This window comes from Calonectris borealis, chromosome 1 (assembly GCF_964195595.1).
Source record: "Calonectris borealis chromosome 1, bCalBor7.hap1.2, whole genome shotgun sequence".
In the NCBI taxonomy this organism is placed as follows: Eukaryota; Metazoa; Chordata; class Aves; order Procellariiformes; family Procellariidae; genus Calonectris; species Calonectris borealis.
The window spans coordinates 73,025,170-73,046,685 of NC_134312.1; positions in this window are offsets into that span (position 1 = coordinate 73,025,170).

The window sequence follows — 21,516 nt, forward strand, 5'->3', positions numbered from 1 at the left end:
AAAAGGTAATAAATAATATAAATACATTAATGGCTGGAATTTATTATCTCATTTTAGGTATCTTCTGCCCAGTTCTCTAATAATGCATTCTGTGATTGCCTAACTAGAGACTAAGCACGAGAAATACAAGAGAGTAACTCGGAGCAATATTTGTGCTACTTATCTGTATTGCCAGTAAATAAGATTAGAGTAACTGTTTATACATCTGTTAAAAGCTACTCTCCTTGAAAAATAATAATGAACAATGACTTTGTCATTTGGAGGATGGTGGTAAAGAAGTTAGAAATTGACTTTATTTCTCAAAATGCACAGCTTTCAGGGCTTATGTCCATGACATGGCTGTCCAAGGAAAAGAAAAATTAGAGATTTATTTAGACAAGGGGTAACACTTTAAATAGTAATCTAATATTTACATGCAGCAGTGAATTTGGCCTTTGACTGCCATATTTTGTATTGTTCTGTTGGTTTAGTTAATAGTAATTATAGGATAAATTTGTTCACCATTGGAGACACATGTTTTCATAACTCTATGCTGCTAACTGGGAGCAGGATGAAAAAACTGGGCCACAGGGCACATGAATGAGACTTTCATTGGCTTCATTAAGAATGTCACATGCTCAATTGAGAAAGCCTAATGAAATTCAGGAAAACTTTTCCAAACCGCCTTCCTCCTTGGAGATGCCTAAATTCTGGAAGTTTGGAAAGCTTCTGAAACTTCTCAACAAATTATATTTTGTAAATGCGAACTAGAATCTGAGGAATAAGTTAGAAGAAATAGAAACTAGAAGCTATTTTTAGAAGATGATCTTTATTGTATCTTTATACATAAATATTGTATCTTTATACATAAAGGTTATATGATTCTATACGTGTAGACATGGTGCTTAGGGACATGGTTTAGTGGTGGACTTGGCAGTGTTAGGTTTACGGTTGAACTTGATGATCTTAAAGGTCTTTTCCAAGCTAAATGATGCTTCTATAAAATAAGTCTCTCTGAAATCTGTAGGATATATTTCCATAAAATGCTGGGAAGTTATACAGGCAAAAACTAGCTCTACCTCCAGTGGTTTAAGATTATGTTATACATGGGTCAAAAAAATTGTTTCTTCTTATGCCACATATTATTATATATGTTCTCCGTTAACAACCTTTAACTGTTTATTAGTGTTTTTCGATAAAGTATATTGCAAGAGACAGCTTCAAATAGTCTTTGACTCCTAACTGAAAAATCTGTACCCTCTCTAGAGAGAGTAGTAGAAACAATGTTCTAAACATGTGAAATATTCTCATTATTTCACTAAATATATGTAAATTTGGTTCACAATTCCTCTTTCCCTTTGTTCAGTTCTTTTGTTGAGGTTTTTTTCCTATAGTTCCTACTATTCTTTTGTAAGGTCCCAATTATATGTAAGAGTACAGAATATGTGTCCATTTAAGGTCTCTGCCCAGAAAAATAAATTTTGCATGTGCTTAATTCTCATATTAATTAAGTATTTTCTTATTCTGTACATGCCTGTCTAGAAGACAGAGACTTAAGTAACTTCAGTAGGCCTGAGCACTTTGGTGGAGTCTTGATTTTAGCATAGATCTCTATCTACATTACAACTATATGTATTTTATCTTTCTAAAACATACCAGAAATAACTCTACCACTTTCCTGGCTCTGGTAATTATTCTGTGCTTACTTGCTTTTAATTTCAACATTTGTTTACTCTCTGGGAATAATCACAAACGTCATAATTTTACAAGATTTTTATAATTAAAAGAGCCCCTCCCTTCCATATTGTAAGCTTAAACATTAATGGTAACCGTTTCAAAATCAACCTCTGGTTGTTTCTAGGAAGATCCTTTAGTGCCATATGGAGTTCTTATGAATGGTGGGCATGGGAAAAGAGTTTAATTAAAATATTATTTCTTAATCTGAGAGATGAACCTCAAAATGGTCTTTGAGAACTTTGCAGAAATTAAATTTTCATAGTCAGGGTTCAACTTGGATTTCCCCTTAAAGGAACCATTAAAGGAACTAGTGAATTTAAAATGCATATCAAGTGACAGAGTTTGATAACTTAGCAGGAAAATTCTGTTCTAAATCAGAAGAAAACAACCGTCCAACTTCTTCATCTTCTTGAAGCAGCAATAAAATTCTAAATCTATTCACATCCTCCAAATACTCAGAAACTTTAATGAAAGTATGCTAATGAATAAGTCAAACAAATAGCACCAACTGTGAAAGCAAACCTTAATAATGTGAAAGATATGGTATCGTCAAACCTGATCACACCAGTCATAAATTCATTAGCTCGTTCATCCTAAAAAAGCTGGGTTTTAAATCAGAAATATGGATAACGCAAACCTGCAAACCATCAGTGTGGTTTGTTTTGTTTTGTGGAAGTCTAAATATCCTTGCCGCTCCATTTTCACTGAGGGCCCAATTTACGCTTACCGAAATTGTAACTGGAATGAGTTTCCATATATAATCTACCAAGGCATATATACACACACACATGTATGTGTGTATATACATACATACATCTATGTATATAGAGGTATGTAAATATTTTTACCTCAATCCAGTCAAGTATGCAGTTCAGTAAGCCTGCCCATATGCAAAAGTTCCGTACGTGTATTTGCAAGACAGGGAACTAAATATTGAAAGAATATGTTAAAAATTGAATGGCCTATATGATTTTTGTTTTATGCTAGATTGGATTTTGGCCAGTATCTGAAAAAGCATCTGTTTTATATAAAATATTAAGAGGCAAAATGGCAACAGTGGCGATGTGTCTGAAAAGCTTTGTTTTTTTCAAGTAGCCAGGAGCGATATCTTCCCTTCCTCTTCTCCCCATCATTTCATTTTCAGAGCTGGTTCTAAAAATAATTAGTGTCAATGTCCAAAGTGTTATAATGTGAAGATACAGTTTTATATCACTGTTGTGTGTAAGCTCATTTTTATTATTACCATTAACGTGAATTTGTATGTGTATATTTTTAGTCAGTTACTTATCAAATATGAAAAATAAATAATGCTACAATATTGTATTTAAATGGCAATGTATTTCTATTATTCATTGGCAGTGAATGATAACAGCAGGTTTTAAAAGTAAACAGATCATATATGGTTTGGTGCTGTAGTCCGTATCAGCTTGATGAAGATAAGATGCAGCACTTTTTTTTTAAAGTAATTATTCTCCTAATGGATGTATTTGCCCTGAATAAGGCAATTCCTCCTCTGTGTCAAACATTTTCAGAATCATATCTCTTACCCTAATTTGGGGAAAAAAAATTCGGACACTGGATGAAAATACCTTCCGTTTCTTTAATAAAGTAAGGTTTATAAGTAGCCTGATGAAATAATCTGTTGGGGATGTATGCTCCAAATACTGTGCCTAGAAACCTTTTCTTCATGAAAAGTGCAGTACAAACAGATGATTTTGTTCAGTTATAATTATATTATCTAAAGGTTTGTCTGAAAGAGAGTAATTGACTTCATATCTTCAGTTGATTTCTCTTGACTTTGAATATTCCTTTGCAGATGTAGCCCAACAGTAGAAATTCATATGCAACAAGTAACTGTACCTGTGACCACGTATATAGGATGCAGCAATGTCTTGTTTTTCTTTTGTGTTATTACAGTCTAGCATCATAAGGAAACTCAGAAATATTTCATGATGTGCTGTGATGTAAGAACTATTTTTATATCCTGAATGGATTTTAATGTCTTTGGAAGAAGAGTGCGCGCTCTCTCTCTCTCTCTCATCTACACACACATTCTGCATGTTATCAGAATAAGATAGGAAAACATATTCAGATCCTTCTGAATATTTAATGAAGATGTGTTACTGACAACTCAAAAAAGCAAGAGGCTACATAGGACTATTATACCATCCTTCTCCATCCTGATCAGTATTTCAACTTATAAGTGGACTTGTTCTCTAAATTCTTTTAGACAGGCTTTCTTGTTTTGAAGTGGGCTGAGCATGACTTCGTTAATGTTGGCATTAAACACATGGCTGGGTTTTTTTTTTTTTTTAATCTTGAAAGGCAACTTTCACTCTGAGAGTAAATTCCAGTTTGGTGGTTTTCTTCCACCAGCCAAGACAGAGCTTGGGGGCAGAGTGTGTGTGTGTGTGTGTTTCATTGTTTGGGGTTTATTATTTTTATTTTGGTTTTTTGGGGTTTTTTAATTTGGTAGTGATACTTCAGTATTTTCTGAAAGTAGTGCTACTTTGGAGCCTGGAACTCTATTTGTTCCTTTTCATTTTCAGAGAGTTCTCATTTTTGCTTTTGCATTTGAAACTGGTCTCCAGGAATATCTATATTTCTGTCCCTAAATGATGATATCTAAGAGGCATTGGCTGGGAACCTATATGGGTGTGTCCTCCTCAGTATACTCCATCATGTGAATACCGAGATTTTCTTTTTTTTTTTTCCTTTTTTTCCTCTTTTTTTTCGTTGGGGTTGTTTTTTTTCCCCCCCTTTTTTTCACTTCCTGGGACTTCAGCTTAAGTTGATGAAGCACTTTGTGTTTTAAGGCACTAAGCCAGACAAATAATTTTAAAAAGATGAACCAAGACTGTAACAAAGAGAGAGAAGGAAATAGAAGGAAAAAAAAAAAAAAGACCATTAAGAATTTCTGCTCTTTCTCTCCTGATGCTGGCATCAGCCATGGAGGTACTGTTAGAGCACCACAAAGCACTCTCTGAGGTAGAACTCATTCTTTTTTAATTAAAAACCTTTGACTCCATATTTATTTATTTATTCTTACGACAATAATAATCTATTCTATTACCTTTATCTTTCCAAAGTTTATGTTCTGAAGAACAGAGTGAAGGTATTAGCATATATTCTATGGAAAAAGAAAGCCTATGTAACTGGACTGAAAATCCATCTTTGAAAGAAGTTAATTTCTCTGGATGTTTAAAATTACAGACAGGTGCTCATCATAAAGGAAGGCAGCAGTATCTTTCTCATGAAAGGTAATGAGACTTAGAAGGCAGATGGCATCTTAGACATTTTTACATCTTCTTGGCTGAATGTCCTTCAGAAAATGTAGTAGTGAGAGGATTGTCCGTGCCCTTAGAGCCCCCCTTGAGGCAAGCATAATTTTTAGCCTTGATTTCAGAAACTGTACTGCAAGAGCACCCTGCCATCACTCCTGTGTGCTCTGCTCCATTACAGTTTTATCTGATATCATCTATCAGCTAAAATAACGTGGGCCACATCAGCTTCAAGCAGGGAGGGAAGGGAGAGGGAAATGGCGATTTGGCAAATTGTAGCCTAGCTTTTTGCTAGTTTTTGTTAACTAGCTCAGCATTGTAGGCTTTCTCCACAATAAAGCGGGGAGAGAGGTTCCCCTAAACAGCCATTCAGAGCAGGAGTTTGATCTAGTCACTAAATTGCTACCTAGATGAACCTCTGTCTCCCCCTCCCCAAGCTTGTTGGAGGATTTGCAGGAGATTAATCTCACCAGGATAAAGTTATTCTTTGTGAGTATCTCATGACACCTCATCAATGAGATGCAATCTTGCTATTCATGACATAGGATGCTTCAAAGCTGCATAAGGCTCTGCACGCCACCCTTGGTTCATGACCCGCTGTCTGACGGCGTTTCTGTGACAGCAGACCTGTACAATAATGAGCTGCGTCTGTGGTTTATGAATGTTCCAAATCTGGGTTTAACAATATTTGCTCGGGCACTGAGAAAGTCTGGGAATTTGATCTTGGCATGCACTTGGAGCCAAAAATATAGAGCAGCAAATGGGCATATGAAAGACCTGGCCGAAATTCATCCCTGTTATCCCAAATGTCACTCTGAACATTCTCAGAGACTTCTAGACTCCCAAGAGTTGTGCCAGTGTATCTGAATGTAATGTGCTGGACCTGTCAGAATAAAGTCTCACTCAGCATATTAATTCACTAGCTTTACAAATGTGATTCTTTAAAAGATTTTTGTCTTTTTATTATAGATTTTTTGTGATTTAAACTTTGAATCAACACCTACTGCAATATCTGTCTTAACAGCCTGTGTCCCATTACACATACCTGCAAGCATGCTTAGGAATGCAAATAAATTACTGTTACTGGAGGGATATTTTAACTACCATCATTCAATAAAACGTATTCACTAAGTGGGAAACAGTGTCTAATTTCTCAATGCGCTAGCAAAGTCTCCTCGGTTGTTCCGTAAGATGATATAACAATGATATCCAGAGTATGGGTGTACACTTACATTTTGTTTACTCAAGGACCACATTGCACTTAAGCTGGCCTTCAATCCAGAGTAATCTCTTCCAAGTTTTCCTTTGTACATTATGCTCACAATAAAGGCAATGATCTATGGTAGCAGATGTCAAATTCAGCTTGCTAAACCATACCTACTGTGACTCGTTAATAGCTTCCTGATCCATCACTGCCACGTGTTTCTTGCTTTGCAGGTAACAATTCTGCCACTTTTGAGACTGAAATACCTATTTTTTTCTTTATCAGTTGTGTTTAGATCAGTGTCAGCTGTGTATGAAACTTGCTTGGATTAAGATTTCATTATGAATTTTAAATGGCCCAGATTCATTTAATAGATTGTCTTAAAACATCTCTGATAGACTTGGGGAATTTTTGATTATGCTTCAGACCCAGCTGCTGACTACAGGATGAAATCAAAACCACCTCACAATTCACAGTTTTGTTTGACTTTAGGCTTAAATCCAGTGCACGGACAGGAAGGGCTGAACTCTCCACTCTAAGATTCACTCATCTCTTTTGGACCTGTAGAATACTGGAGTGCACTTATTTTTAGCAAAATCACTGAAAATGTCACTTTCCTCCTACACAAGGTCCTGTTTTAAGTAATAAGTTCTTCTGTAATTATTGTGATATTGTTGTATTGCTAAAATACTCTGTTCAAATATAAATGACATTGCAGTAAGTCCTCTAGGAGGAATACAGAATCATGCTACCATCATAAAGACATCACAGTCTAAAGCAACTAAGCGCAGAGAAAATGAAAAAGGGGAACTAAAATGCCTAGGTTTTGTTCCAGTGTAGGTCCAGATACTCTTTATGGAATCAGCCTTTGTTGAGCAACTTTGCAGTTGCTTCACTTTGCCTAAGAGCAACCTAAATTTGATTCAATGTATAGTTGTGTAAAGCAGATTTCATTTAAAAATAAATTGTGTCTAATTTATTCTTTGACTCAAAATGCAAACTGATTTTTTTTCTTCTTAAGTAATAGATAGAACATTATTTTTTCCATGATACATACCATTTTCACTTTCTAAAAAGATACACTATGTGAAAAATTCCACAAGCTCTAGTAGCGTTGATGTTCTTGTGTCTTGCACCAGCACAGTTATGTTCAAAAAGTATGTTTTTTTGAAGTATGGTTTTTTAAACCAAAAAAGGTTTAAGATGTGCTTTGTTTTCTTCCCAGAATCTGTTTCTTTCTCAGAAATAATTTTTATTTGTAAAATCTGAGAGGCAAAAGCAAGGTGTCTCTTGTACATTTTCAGATGTACAGATTCTTGACAAGTTGCGTTGCTATATCCTAGTTAATACAAAGATTTATGATTAGCTAGAGGAAAATAAGATGCAAAGGTGAATGCTTAAGCTCTAAGTATATTAGTAAACACATTGTGAGTGAACCCTTGATACTGTTAAAAATTAAATACAATTTTCTGATCTGCATTTCAGATCTCTGGAATAGATCCATAGCCAGTGCCCAGCTTGGGTACTTGGTCTAGATGCTGAAGCTATACAGCTAAGAAGCTGCCTGAAATGTCTTCATGTACTTGCATTACGGTTATGGAAAGGAGAAGATATTCATGGAGTAGCAGGCCCTCTAGTCTCAGCCTTCTGACATTTGCTGCATTCCCCTTGTGTGGCTCTTCTATACATTTGCCCAGCATTGAGTTAAGTTTGGTTGTTTGAAATATACAACTCTGGATTTTTTTCTATTGTACATGGTTTTGAAAATGCACATAAGTTGCCGAACAGACTGCATTTCACCCAGATTTAATTTAAAGTAGCAATCTTTAAATGCTGCTGTGAATGGGACTTGCACAGCAGTGATAACTTAAACTTACAGTCCCCCTCAGACTGAGGGTTCTCAACATATTTTACGAACTCAAACTATAAATGGAGAAAGCAGAAGTGAAAAAATAAACTTACAAAGAATACCATACCAATGCAGATATTAGTTATACAGCATTGAACTGCTGTGACATGGGAATTTATACTTCATAACCAATCAAAAAGACTTACAAGAGTTTTAAAACCAGCAAATGATCAGACGTTGACTATAGCTTTACCAGAAAATGACTTTTCTATCAAAAGAATATCTAACGCTACAAAGGAAAACCCACCTATTCTCCACTAGTAATATTAACAATATTAATATTATTTAGTAAAGACAGAAATTAACTAAATTACTGGAATACTTCACAAAGAATAAACCATGCATCGTCCATGTGATGGGCACCAAACATTGGAGAGCAAACCAATGCCTTATTTAGTGATTTTATTTTGCACTGTATTTATGAATGAGGAACTGTTCTTTGTTTTAAGCTTTAATTCTCCTGGTTTAGTCTCCTGCGAGTATACCTTCCCTTTGAGGGAACCACACATTCTAAATTAATCCTTTTTGTCTCTCTGCAACTTGAATCACCTAATATGATGATGGATTTCTGCCTTCTCTGGTTCACCTCTGCACATTCAGCACTGTAAAAGCCATTCAAGTTCCTCCCTTCTAGATTATCAGGATGAGCAGGGCTTTCCTGAAGTTATAGGATGAGTGGGGATGGCTTGACTCCAAAACTCACCTGGGCATGAAAGTTCGTTTAGCCAGCAATGAACTGAAATGTGGGTGGAGCCCCTGCTCATCTTGTTCTAAACCCAAGAAAAATACTACAGAAATTGAAAACAATTATTAAGAGGAAAAAAAAATACTCACTCTCTTAGGGTGAGATATTGCTAATTAGAGGAGGTGCAACTAAAATTTTAGAAATGTTGTGGAAGTTGATTAAAACATTTTGTAAAACGTGGCAGATCTGGCTCAGGTTCCGAGTTTGTAGCAGTCCAGGCTCAGGTTCACTTGATTCGGGGTACTTTCCACATAGCACTGAGTATGTTCAGCAGCTTCTACATTTAATAGAAATTTTTAAATAATGTAACAGACTAAATCCCAAATTCGGGCTTGTCATTTTGCATTCAGCTTAGTTACACACTGAAATCTGCAGTCTGCAAAAAACCATCATGCAGTGCATTGGATGTAAGCATCTCTCCTGCCGGCTGGGTAAGCATGGGAGGATTGCGCCTGCCTGCCTGCCTGCCGGCCGGCCGCTGCTGTCGCTTCTGCCCCACCAGGCTGCTACACAGGCACGGGAGTCGCAGTTACAACCCAGTTCCCGTCCTCAGTTACTGTATGAGAACTCCAGCTGGACAACTAATCTGCTCCACAAACAGGCACCAGGTAGGAGATAAAAGATGTTACATCTTCTAATTAACTGTTCACAAAGTTTGTTGTTCAGAAATGGGAAATTATCCAAATCCTGGGCGTTGGATACCAGCTACCAGTGAGGTAAAAGTGTCTACCTGCAAAGACTTTATGTGTGTGTAAATGAAACAAAGAAGTAGTGGCAGTTATCTATGTCTTATTGAGAACTTCTTTAGAGGTGATGAACTTATAATAAAGCAAGCTTAAGGAAGGATATCGAGTAATTTTCAGATTTTTAAGTAAGGTTAGAACATCCCCAAAATTTGTTTTGAAAATGGTTATTCAAGAAGTGCTAATTAATGAAGCATGATCCTGAGGGAAAGGACTTCAGTCCATGGTGCATCTTTGTTGTTCCTTTATTTCACAGAAGCTTTCTCGTAATCAGTCATGGAGGCTTTTTTCCCCCTTAATCCTGAAGCAAAGAAATGGCCTTTGTTAGTCTTTTCCACCTCCCTGAAGCTTTTGATTTTGCTCTTTTTTATTTAAGAAAACAACAACAAAGACCTCTGCAAAAAAACCGTAGCCCACCACAACTGCTAACAACAGTACTGATAGATTCCCCTTCGTTCATTTGGTTAAATTAAGCCTGTAAACAATGAAAACCAAGGTGTTTAAGGGATTGCCTCTCTCATTGACATCTTTGTGTGCCTTCAGCTGCCCTTCTGGGCATCGCAGCCTTGCTGGAGGATCTGCAGTTCAGCTGTTGATGACAGCAGCTGCCCTCAGTTAAATGGCTCAAGTTCTGCAAAGTGGCTCATCAACCTCCTCCTTGAGCAGAGGAAGAATCTGGTAGAGACACAAGTAACATCAGCTTGTAAGGCCATCCTCTAAGCATTCCTTCAAATGTGTGGAGTGGGGGATATGTTGGAGAAGTGACGGGATGTATGGATAGGGATGTGGTGTTGTGGAGGCTCTAGACTCGGCTCCAGCATCAGGCATCCCACAGTCAAGATCCAAGAGGTTGTCCAAATTGGGATAGAAGGGTCCTTCTCCACCCAAAGGCTGGATAGTTACACGTCACAGAACTTGCATTGTGATCGCTTGGTGACGTTTCATCAGTGGAGAACAGAAAATAAAGGAGTCCTCGTCTTTCACATTAGAGTGAAAAAGCATGGACGCTGTCAGAACACATACCAACCAGACATTAACTTCATAACAGTCTCATTTCTGTCACTGCTGCATCACCTGGGCATTTTCATTCATTCTGAGTGTTTGTTATTTTAATCTTAAAATGCCTCTCTGTGCAATTCAGTTGAGATATTTCTGTTTTCAATAATACGTTTGCATTAATGCGTTCCTTCCTCCTTCAGACCTCTCTGAAATCAAGCACTGTAGTTCACTGACATGTTGACAGTTTTGCATGAATTAATGAAGAAGGAGTTGGAAGTGGCTGACAAAGATTTATTTATTATTATTAAACTGACTGTGTATCCAATGTGCTCTTCTGAAAAGAAAATTAAGAGAAGAAGGAACTGGAAAAAAGTGTTTGAAATGTATGATTTAGAATATATTCTATTCCTCAATCTACAATATATAATTTTAAGAATCGAGGCTGCTGTCTTGAGGTGGAAATTCTTGCTCTAAATTGTAAGCAGGACTGCCTTACTGGTATTGCTTAATATGCTGAAAAGAAGTGAAAATGGATGTTTCCAACACTGGGAAAAACATATGTCCAAAGTTGGTCATTTAATAGATAGGGACTAACTTTTTATTAGTTCTTTTTGCTTAAAAAGAAAAATATGAATCATCTTGGTAACAAAACACAAAGATACAAAACGTAATACCTGCTGAATGTTTTCTTATATACTACTTCTGACAAAAAGCTAGAATGCATAAGTCTAAGTGATCCAAGCACAGAAGTGACACCGAATCTTTCTGAAGCAATGCACTACGGAAGGTGTTAAGTTAGGATATCATATAAGGCTTGTACTCCCTTCATTTGCATGCGCTCCTATTTCACAACCATATTTCCTTTAACACTTCAGCCGTCGCTGTACATCCTGTATTTGGCTTTGCACTCACCTGGTCTGTGGTAATAACCCCAGGCAAAAAGCACAACGGCGGCCGGCTGCCAGCAGCAGAGGCCTGGCGCTGACTAGGCAAGGATTCGGGTGGCACATGCCAGCTCAAACACGGACACTTCCTTTTTCTGTTTTCCTGCCTTTAGAGGCCAGCCAACCAAAGATGAAATTTCTCCATTCCTGGAACATCTGGCTTAGACTCTCAATGTTCATAATTATCCTCCCATTCCCAGCTCTCTGCAGGTGCAGGAAAGTGCAGGGCAGGTTCTCTGAGAACACAGCTTTACAGTGGATAAGTTCTTCTATAAATCTTTGGCAAACGCATGCCATATGATTTAACGTACATTCATATTTTTATAATTTATGCTGAGAAAGGGTCTCACTGATAAAATGCCAGTTGGAATAATATTACATTATAAGGTTACGAAGCCTCGGGCAAAATCTCCAACTCTTAGTAAATGTAGGGCTTTGTATAGCAATCAAAATCTGCGTGTCAGCATCTTACACTGCCATATCACTTAGGCCTTTAATGTCTACCTGTATATCACTCATTCACTTTTTATCCCTTCTCTCAACACAGGCTTTTGCTTCTCAGGCACTTATTTACCTTCATCCACTGCTCCTCCCTTGCCAATGGACCACGAGCTGTCCTCGTCTTGCACAGCAACCCCAGGAAAATCTCCCCATGTGTTCCCTGGCAGCCAGATGCTGCTGTAGTCCACATTGGCTCTTAGAGGGGCTCTGACCTGTGAATGTTGTCAGAGCCGTGACCCGTTCCTTGTTCGGCTCAGCACGGCTTGCCTAAACAGATGGTGAGCAATGGCATGCAACGCCTACTTATCTTTCTGTGCCTCTCTCCATATGGTTCCTGTATTAGACCTGGAAACAAATTGAAGGAGTTAGTGTGACTAGGAAATTAATTTCAGTAAGCTCCCCAAAGTTGCTGTTAAAAATTCTTGAGTTCTTGTACTGATATGAACGTCTGTGTGAGTCAGTTCAGATCTGAGAAGGGAATATGCGGTTCCCTTGATTTTATTGGGGTTAAACCCACCTGTACCATGCCTAAATCTTACTCTGTGTTGTGTGAGCCTGCAAGGCAACTGAGCACACATGTGAGTTTCTCAGTTTCCCATTAAAATCATCTCATGACAGGTGTGAGAACTTGCAGCATTAATATAATACCTGTAAATATTCTGATACTACACAGGAGTACACAGTCTTAGAAATGGATAATGTCACTTGCTCCTTTTGGTGGTGGTAGGGGAGATAGTATTTAAACATATGAAACAATTTGATATTAAAATGGATGTGTTTAGATCATCTTAGATTTACTATATCATCTTTGCTTAAAAGGAACTGATTAAAAATGTCAAGATTTCAGGATTTAGGATAACGTTCTCAAAAGGAGCCTGTAAAGGCTCGTGAGTCTAACTGTCATTACAAGATATAGCTTTCAGTGAGACAACCGCAAAGGCCGGAATTATTTTACGGATATTTTTGATATATTTGTTTCTCAGTTAATCACTTGGGACCAAAGCCCCAAGAGGGATCTACAACATGAGGGATGCAGAAAGCCCAAGAGACAGTGAGCAAAAAAGTAGGATCCTGCAGCAGCCCAGTAAAGAAGGAATACACCTGGGAGTAGGGAAAAGGGTGAAAGCCAGTCTTGGCTTCTCATCTCTTCTTTGGGGTTGACTCATGGATTTTACATTTTTGTTCTGTGACTTTTCAATCAACCGGGTTTAATTTCCTTTCCCGATCCCAGACCTCTCTCTCACCTTCACGTATCCTGTCTTAATCACTAGTCTGTAGGAAAAGCTATGGAGGCGGCCATTCATCCCCCTCCCACCCTGACATGCAATGGGGTCAACTTACAAGAAATAATTAGGATCCTTTGTTTTGAAAGACAGCATGATTACCTATAAAACACTGATACGTATACTATATACTACTGAAAAAAATTGTTGCCTTAATCATTGATGTGTGGCTAGAAGTTCTTTTCTAACTCAAGAGAAAATAATAGAGATCTCTCCCTCTTGAGAAGAGGCTCACACAGCCCTGAACCATGTACAGCTCTTGAGCAGGTCAAGGACGGTTTCTACGGGCATCTTGGTTGTGTGATTAGCTCTGGTGCTGTGAGTCGGGGCAGTGGGTTGCGGAGTAATCTGAATTTCTGTTTGTGGGATGGAGTCTGGCAGCCCAGGCTATTGAAGGTGATATTATTAAATTGATTTAGGACCCAACCGCATGGCTAATGCAGTCTGACCCAGTAATGGGCTGGTGGAATTCCTGAAGAGCCACAATCAACTTCTGCTGAGAGCTCCTGCTTCCCTCTGCTTCCCAGCATACAGGGCATGGATGTATATTGTGGCTTCCAGCCATATGAAGGTTTGGGTGTGCAGCTTACATAGGCAAAGAAGCTGGCAACCATAAAAAGTAGGCATACTCATGAGGGAGTAAAGACACCTGTCCCTGCTCCAGTGGTTGCTTTATGTATTTTAAATACATTTATCTTCTATTCAACATTTGCATTATAAATCTTATATAAACCAGCCTCTGGAACAGGGGCTGGGATCCAGGTGTCTCTGCCCCTCAGTGAATGTTCCTGCCACAAGGCTGCAGAATTGTACTCGTTGCTTCTCTCTTTTTACTACAGATATTTTTTATTTATTTATGCAAAGTGAAACAGATTCATCAACAAAGTTTGCAAAATTAACAAAATATTCTATAGCCAGGAATTTAAGGCACTCTGTTGAAGAATGAGAAGGATTTGCTACCCAGCACTCCACATTGTGATTTTGGGAACATGTGCCTACCACATGCCTCTGCGATACAGTTCCTCAGGTGATACAGGTGGAGAACCTGGGCTTGTGGATCCTGCCAGGCATGAATTAGACACGGAGAATTCAGCTCTGCTGACACAGAAAGACTCCTAGACGTGCCCAGAAGTGAAACACTAGGCACCTGGTTTAACATTGGAAGCAGAGGACTGTAGGGGCAGCTGAAGAATTTTTGGATGCAGACATCTTGAGATGAACAATGTCTTTGAAAATCCTACTTATTTGCACCTTTAGATACCTATCTAACTGCAACAATTTGATCCCCGATCAATTTAAGATCTTGTGCTTCTTGCACCTTATTTTAAGACTTTGCTTTTACAATTTTTTCCACTCTAAAAGCAGCTTCCTAACGTGACTCAGAGGGAGACTGTCATGAGTAAGTCAGTCATTAATGAGCCTGTAACTTTCTGTGCATTACATGTCAAGTGAGAATTATTTCAATGAAATGAGTTACTTTTTTGGCTAAGCAGTACAACAAGTATTCATTCTTAGCATCCCTTTACTCTGAGAGATTTGGTCATTTTGCTTGGAATACACTAGTTAAAACTTACTTTCAGCCTACATTTCTGTTTCTCAGTTATTTAAGCACAAATGCATTTTGTTTGTCCTACTAGGAAAAGATGCTTTGAAAATATCTGTCCCGTTTCCTAGGGTGCCTTGTTAAGAGGTTGTGTGCACACTTATAAACCACAAAACCAGGGAAAAAAAGCATAAAACCCTAGTGTACATACAGAACTATTTAAAAATAATAGTTGTTTGCTAACATTTTTGGTAGTGTGAGCTCTGGGACACAAGATAAAATGGAACTGGCACAGTTCCACATGTTAGCAAGACAGTACCGCATGTTAGCAAATATCACACGATTTTTCAGGGTCATCTCCCAGGACCGCCAAGAAACATGTTATGTTAAAGAGGCAAGCTCAGCATCAGCATTGAAATTCCTGTTTGATGAACTCGTGACATTCTTGTACCTTATGCAGAGTATTTTTTAAGCATCAGAAAAAAAAAAGGTTAAGAGAAAATCCAAGAGAATAATTGGTCTTTACAGGCCAAGTTGCTGGATACTACAGTGAAATGAAAGCCTGTGGGAAGTAGGGCCCCATCCTACAAGCATTTATGTATCCACTTAAATTTGTTGAATGAACAGTTTGTTAACTTAAAATCGTGCATATCCAGGTGTACCTGCAAGTTAATTAAAAAAAAAAGGAATACTGGAAGAGTTAACCTTAACCTAACTATCAGGAAACTAAACGCCATTTGAAACATAAAATAAACAGAGGGTCCTGTTTAGATTTGAGCCAAACAGCCAAAGTACTTGTAATTATTACTTTTAAAAGGAGTTGAATATTTGCCTTCAAAACCAGTACTTCAGGAAGCTTTAAAACTATAACATACAGCATTTCTTCAGTTATTTTTTCCTGAACCTACATGTATGAAAGAGAAATTTCTGGCATAATTATCTAATGTTAGCAAAAATTAGCAAACCAAATTTCTGGGACAACCATTACCATCTTAATAAAAAAAAAGACTGCTTGTGATCATGTCACTACATAATATTTCTTTCAAAAAAAATAACAAGACACTGCTGAAAATACTTGTGTTCTCTCTACCAAAACAGGCAATACTCAGCAGCAGCGTCTTAGAGAGCCAACCCGTCTGGACGAGGTTCAGTGCCTGTCAGTGGGAATGGACCTCTTTCTCCCAAACCCTGGGGGGAAGATGGGGGCTGCACTCAGGGCCCTCACAAGAAAGGGTTTTTTTTTGAAGGATTTCTGCCTGCCTCAGTATACCTCATTTTCCCATAGGTCTGCTTGCTCTGTGACTTCTTCGTATATCAAAGGTAAACATGTCTTGTTCTGGGAGAGTGTGGTGTTAAAGTATTGTTTATATGCCTAGGCAAAAGCACAGGTAATTAATTTTCTGTAGACTAGCATCATGTTCAATATTACAGTAAAAATCTATGCAAAATGTGAACTCTCAGTTGTGATAAAATGGTATCACTCTTTGAAAACTAGTTTCCCTTCATGGGCATCGTTGAATATATTGTATTTTTAACAGCTGTTAAAATCATGTGTCAATGATGAACATCCTGTGACTTCCCTGCAGTTAAAACTAGGTGGAGGTTTGCATTTAAAATAGGGAAGAAATCCCTGAATACATTACGCCAGCCTTGTGAGCAGGTTGCGTTACCTTCACTGGGAATCCACCTGAGTGCAATATTCCATACACACGTATCAACCACAGATACATAGACAAAAGATAATATACAAAAGCTACAAAAGATACCCTATAAAAGGCTCCAGTCACACCCTTTCCTTCCCAGAATCAGAATTTTACTCTTTCATTATAGCATGTCCATTCTAGTAAACTAAAAGTAATCCATTCATTTCTGAATAATACTTATGTTGAAATATAAAGTCTGTACTTTCTTAAATGCCTCTAATGAAAGTATAATAGACTTCCAGAGACTGAAAAGCTCACTTCTATACTTCAGTAAAATCTGAATCACAGCCCACTCTTTACAATGCATGAATATTGTAATTGTTTTCCTAATACAGTAATCGTAATTCTTTCTACGCACACCACAAAGAAAGGCAATGGAAATTCTCATGAATGAATAAATTTGATGAACGTATTTGTCATCAAATGGATGCTCTCTGCAATATAGGACTTCATTTTTGTTCATTCCGTACCTCAGTCATCCCATTATGAAGAAAACCTTGAAAATGTGAATTACATGAAGTAGATGCAGTGTGAGTGTTGTGAGTATGCCTGCAGTCAACCCCAAAATAATATCATTTACTATTTCCCTGCTGGAAAATGGTATAAAAATTAATCTAATCCATATGGTAAATATGTTTCAATGCCAAATTCACTATCAAAATCATTGAATCACTGAGACAACTCACATGATAAAATCTTTTGCTACCTAATAATCTGGATGCTTACTCAGTTACATGACAAATTTATCATTTTCAAAACTTTAAATTGAATTTCATGTGATATTCTTTGTGAAATGCCACTGAAGTCAGAAAAATGCTCATGTTTAAAAGTAAGCATATTTTTAAGTGCTCCACTCGACAGACATCTATAAATTTGTCATGCAACCTACTGGTCACCACCTAAACTTCTGAGGATTTAGATGACTTAAACAGAGGTGGTGTGAATTATTCATTAATGTTTGTAAAATAGCTTGAGATTCTAACAGAGAAAAGTGTCAGCAGAGTCCAGAACATTACCATCATGTACAGGTTTTAATCACAGCGTATTTCACAAATTAGGCAAACTTAACTTTATTCAGTAAACTAATATTCAGTGGAATTACAAAAATTCGTATAGAATTATCCACACATATTGTGCAAGGTCCTAAGAAGGTGAGAGAAGTTTAACTACAAGGAAGAAAGAAGAGAGCAAAATTATCAAAATGAATGAATAATCACTTGCAGTATAGACCAAGAGCGATACAGGTGAAACTGGATGAACAAGTCATAGAGACCTTCTCTATTTTTCTTTCCCCCCATGGCACTCTCCAGTATGACCTGGTGTGGAATTTACTTGGTTTTCTCTATTGCTTCTTTACACCCCTCACTTCAGCTTGATCACAGCATTTCTGCGTGATTTGGGACTTTCATTTTGTTGTATTACTTTTGGGAGGACAGTCCATGTAACCTGTTATGGGATACGGCCCTGTAGATGTTTATCATGGTTTCCCAGGCCAGCTGTGGCCCACTTACTGTGACTGCAAACCAGCAGTGGTATGAGAAAAGACCGCAAGGAAGTGTGGACAAACCAAACAAATGGTGGTTGTCTGATCTGTGGAGCTGGGCTAAGCAGCCCCGTTACGAAATCTTTCCTCCTTAGTGGTCAGGGAAGCCATTGTTTCCCCATTTAGATGGAGAATCACCTGTTGGATGCTTCGTGAAAAGTCCCTTGAGTGAATTAGGTAAGAGTACAACCTGCTGGACATAGTAATGAATAATTACAAATTCTCCACTAATTTACCATTTAACTTTGGAGAAAAGATAGGTTGCTTTATCAAGAAATGACAGCAGAGCCCATGATTACTAAGGACAAAGTGATTCTGAGACAGACAATTACGTCTTGGGGAACAGTCAGCTGTCCAAAACCTCCTTACATCTCCTGCTCTTTGTTGTCCAGAGTAAACTGCTTTTTTTTCAGGTACATCTATTTTGACTTTCTTTCTAATTGGACGTTCACTTTTATTTTCTTTCAGACCTTTCTGTGATGGTAACCACGAAACTTCTTGGATTTGTCTCCTTTGAATTGTCTAAGACGTCTCTACCATTACCATGGAAGATTGTTCTCCAAATAGAAAATAGAAGGGTATTGCTAGGTTTTCACTACAGCACGATCTTCTGCAAGTGGCAGTTTCTTTGGCGAATGGCTGATATAGCTCCAGCACGTTTATACAGTGACCTTACCATATGTAATTGTTCCCATTTTCTTTGGGTTATTATAGACGTCTATTCATCAAAAGGAGCCTGATTCTGCAAGTGCTGAAAAACCTACATCCCCAGAACTTCAATGAAATCTTGAGCTGTTCACTATTTGCAGGGGTAGAGTCTGCCTTCCCAGAATTTCTCTTTACTAGAGAAGGAAAATAGGATTTTCAGGTGACTGTAACTGTATGTTCAACATACTGTTTAAGAGGCACCTATCAACTGTAGACAGCCCAGTCTGGTGGAATCATATCCTGAAGAATGAACTAACACCAACACCCTCCCCCTACTTCTTTTTGTGTGTGTCTGCATGGGAAGTCTCCTAAATGGTCAATATTTCTCATCTTCTGTGAAATTCACTTTCTGTTTGGCTCATCACCTACCACATTCTTCCACCTGGTATGGATTTTGATGGAGATGGCAAAATTACATGACTGCTGCCTTTTTGTTAAAGATCTTCACAACTGAAATGCTTAAAACACGCGTAGATAATCGGTAGATGAATAAGAGACAATTACGTTGCTTAATTCAGAAACATGAAGAAGTAATTTTATCAACTGCCATGTGGTAGAGAGCACAGCAAAGTTCAGCTTCCGGTGTACTGCTCAATATATAACTTCAGGGCTCAGAAGAATGAATTGGTAAGAGTCTGAGTTGTGCTTCTAGGAAATGTAGAGATTATCACATTTGTGCTAGTTGTTGAAGTTGTTTTTGACTTTCGTCATGTTATCTAAAAGCTCCCTGATGTGGGAATCAAGATACCAGGAAAAAATAATCAAATTTTGACTTTCTTCTGTAAACTTCAGTGCAGAAAGTAGCAGATGGCTTGAGGAGGTCTAGTCCATTTCATGTGAGACTGGAAAGATGCTGTCTCTGGTTTAGAGTTGCCAGCTTCAGGCAATCTCAGCCACTGACGGCTTGAGCCCTGATCCTTGGGGAAGCCTAACACCCATAAACCCCATTTTGCCAGCTGGGCTCACAGTAACCTCAGAGATCCAGGCAGGCAGAGCTCAGAAGTGTGTTTCAATCATTTAACGAGTTTGAAACACTTTTGAAACAAACCCTTGCTATTAGGCTCAAACCATTATTATAACAGCTATTACAAAGAATACAAGTTTCTTCACACCAACCTAGAATCTGTCCAACCAAAAAAATGCTGCTGCTTTTAATCTAAAGTGAGAAATTAATGTTTTAGTTTAAGGAATTAAATGAATATAGACCATTATCTGCTTTTATCTGTGTAAGTAATATACATTTAAAGGGGGTGTGCAGCAAAAAATAAAGGTAGGGAGTGTTTATTCCTCTAGTTCTGTTTATTTTTATGACTGTATTTAAAGTGTCAACATTTCTGATATCAGTAAATCTAATTGTAAAGTAACAAAGTGGAGATAAGATGTAAGTGAATGCCACCTGGTAGGAAAGATTAGGTCAAAGGTCTGATCCATCTGAACTGCGACTGTTGCATGTGTTGTCATCCAGTATTGCAGTATCGATTTATTTGCGCTCTGTTTTGATGCATCTAGACTTAAAAATGTCCAAGAGATGCATCTTATTTATAAAAAGCTGGAAAGGAGCTAGGAGTCATACGATTATTACTATCTGGGCCCTGATTCTGCCTCTGGGACGTTGATGCTTGGGGTAGATGGAACCCAGCTATGTTTTTCTAGGTGTATATGGCAACCTACTGATTGCTGTCTCACCAGAATAAATTGTAAACCTTTCCAGCTGTGCTTAATCTGGACCCTTAACCTTTAAAAAAAACAGAGGCTTTCCATTCCTCGGAGCCAAACTTTGCTAACAATATCTAGGTTGTTTTCAAACCAAGCTTCAAGCATAAAAATGCCTAATAAATCCATATTCCATAATAGTTAGGCTGGAAAACTATTATTTAAAAACATACTCAGTTTTTACGACCCATTTCTAGTAAAAATCCAAAACATGCTTCACTAATGCTACCATTTCAGATACTCAGATCCTGGAAGATAGGCATGATATCCAGATAGATACACAATAAATATGTAAAGGCTATAAATCTGTCTCAAATTAGTGATTTGTAGATGTGCAAGGGGGAAGAGGGCTGGGAAATTCTGTTTTCTAATCTGTCTGTTTCCTGACTCTTAATGTTCTGTAACTTTGCAGCGGGTGATTTTATTTTTCTGTGGTTTGTATTATTATGTGCTAAATACATTACTCCATGCCCTTCGGTGGGACCCGGGGCTGTAAGAATAAGGCCCCGATCTTGCGTGGGCTTTTAGTCTGCACCTCATTCCACTCCTGCAAATAGCAATTTTGGGCAGCCCAGGGGGCCGGGCCGGAGTCAGCCCCTAGCACGGTGCAGGTCCCCGGCGGAGGAGCCCTCCGGCGTGAGGGTGAGGCAGTTTTAGAGGAAGGAAACAGTGGGTTTTGGATGGAGCCGCAGCCTAGGGATTCATAACTCTTCAGAGGACCGTAGCCCGCTGGCTTTGGGATTCCAGTTCGGGCTTCCCATTAAAACAACAACAAAAATAGTAATAATCATTCATAAACATCCATCTTTCTGACTTTTTTACGACCTCGTAATTCCCCCCCACCCTGACAGGCGGGATTTATGCCTCGGCCGCCAGCGCCCGGTGGCAGGGAGCTCCGCCGCCCGGGTGGCACCGCCGGCTCCTGCGGGGGGGCACCGGGGGGGCACCGGGCGCGCCCCGGCCCCCCTCCGGTGCAACTGC